This window comes from Poecilia latipinna, unplaced genomic scaffold (genome assembly GCF_001443285.1).
Source record: "Poecilia latipinna isolate Pla-1442-1.1 unplaced genomic scaffold, P_latipinna-1.0 Scaffold3783, whole genome shotgun sequence".
NCBI classification, from domain to species: Eukaryota; Metazoa; Chordata; class Actinopteri; order Cyprinodontiformes; family Poeciliidae; genus Poecilia; species Poecilia latipinna.
In genome coordinates this window covers 1,063-3,097 of record NW_015116399.1, presented here as the reverse complement: position 1 = coordinate 3,097, position 2,035 = coordinate 1,063, and the positions used below count along the sequence as shown (strand labels likewise).

The 2,035-nt window shown below is 40.7% G+C and overlaps 1 long non-coding RNA gene across 1 annotated transcript; it reads right to left on the bottom strand.

Annotated features, from left to right (window-relative positions):
* Window positions 1-331: 331 nt before the first annotated feature.
* On the bottom strand, window positions 332-1,601 carry LOC106941638 (uncharacterized). Its single transcript, XR_001423424.1, has 2 exons — window positions 1,397-1,601; window positions 332-1,252 (listed from the first exon to the last, which is right to left on the bottom strand). It is a non-coding gene; the product is annotated as an uncharacterized LOC106941638 (long non-coding RNA).
* Between the last annotated feature and the right edge of the window lie 434 nt (window positions 1,602-2,035).

Genomic DNA, 2,035 nt, shown 5'->3' with positions numbered 1-2,035 from the left:
ATTATTTGCTGACCTCAACCGAAAATGAACCATTCTGACTATAATTCAACATTGAATTACCATCGTGTACGATCTGGGTGGCTATTACGAGAAAAAAAAAATCAGTAAATATGTCTATTGCTTGCGACAGACCGACAGACCAAGTTCTGATTGTAACAGACAATATTAAGATTTTCTCAATGTTATTCTTTAAGGCACCATCATTTTACAGTCAAACGGTTTTAAGATGGGAGTGTTTTAATGTAATTTAGGAATTTATGAAAATTAGAGTTGAGATTGAAAAAAAATCTCTTTGAAATTTAAACAGGGACAGAACAGGATGAACAGCAAATAAATAAAATGTAAAAAAAATGTTTATTCACTAAAAACATGAAGTGTAACTGCAATAAATATACAAGAGGACCATTTAACATTTTAATCCAAGATGTATTTAAGAGATAACTGGAACATAAAATGTCCACTGATTGAGGAAAAACTGCAGTAAAGTTAAAGAAATCTGAGTGATGAATGAAAGGAAGAACATCAAGCGAAAACACATCATACTGAGATTCATTGTGAATTTTTGACTGGAAAAAATGTGGGTCCTGGAATAATCCTGGAATAATCATGAACATCCTGGATCCATGAAAACATGTTTCTGAATGAAACAAACATGAAGATACTGAACTATCATAAGCAGTGAGAGTTTCTCAGGAGGAAACTCTTTAAACTCTTTAAAGAGTTCCTCAGCACAGAAACACTGAGGAACCAGGACTGAACCAGAACCCAAATCCCGGAAGCGGAGGTTCAGTGAATGTGGTGATGTAGGTGTGGAGATGGATCAGTGAGTCAGAGGAGACTTGGTAGAAGGACAGAATGCCAGCAGGACAGTCCACATACACAGATACTCTGTGAGAGTCAGAGGAGGAGAAGAGACGAGTTGATGTGTTATTGTGACAGACGGAGTAACCATCATCATCAGTGCAGCTCAGCCTCCAGGAATGATCATTCCATCCAAACCTAGAGTCTTTACTGTTTCTTTTCTTCCTGATTCTTCTGTAACTCACTGATATATCAACTCTTCCTCTCCACTCGACCTCCCAGTAACAGCGACCAGTCAGACCAGTTTTACACAGCAGCTGAGGACGATCAAATCTGTCTGGATGATCAGGATATGACTGAAGCTCCTCCACAAATGTCACCTTCCTGTTGTCTTCAGACAGTTTGAGCTCTCTGCTCACTGTGTTTGTGTCGATGGTGAGTTGACAGGAATCTGATGGAGAGAACAAACACAATCCAGCTGCAGTTATTGATCATTTATTGATCTTTGATGATCCTGAATGAGTGATGTGACAGTTTGAAGATGGTTGAATGTGAGCTGCTTTGTTGTCATGAATCAGATGAAAAACACACTTACACTTCCTCAGTCTCCATGGACCTGGAGTCAAGAATGGGCCTCCAGCAGGCTCCACCCTGAAAGGAGGAGGGGGGTCAGACCATCAGTCTCTTTCAGCAGCAAACATGGACATTACATGTCTCTCAGACACACATTGTCCTCCACTGAGACAGGAACAGTCCAACATCTGGATAGCAAACTGCAGTGGATTTAGGAAGGACAGTTGGTGCTGCTGCAGCACAACTCATTTCTCCAAACACAGGAAAAGCTCCAACAGAGAGGAGAAAGGAAACCCTGGACATTGGGAAACTAAGGAAACATTTCTGGAAGCTCAACCTGATTTAATAATCAGCATTAAAATCCAATCAATCTAAACTCTGATCAACACCTGGATACCTGCTCCATCCACACTCCCACACCCAGATGAAGGAATGAAAAACTAAAAAACCTGCTGCTGAAAACCTGCTGTGGCCTCACTGGAATATCCAGAAATACAAACATTAAAAAGGAGAAGCTGCATCACATTCAACAAAGAGTTCAACAAGAACCAAACATTTGATCTCTGAGCTCAGACTCACAAACCAGGGAGAGGCTTCCATCATCACACACCTCTGACAAACACCTCCAACCTTTCAGCACTTCCTCTACCAACCAGCACCA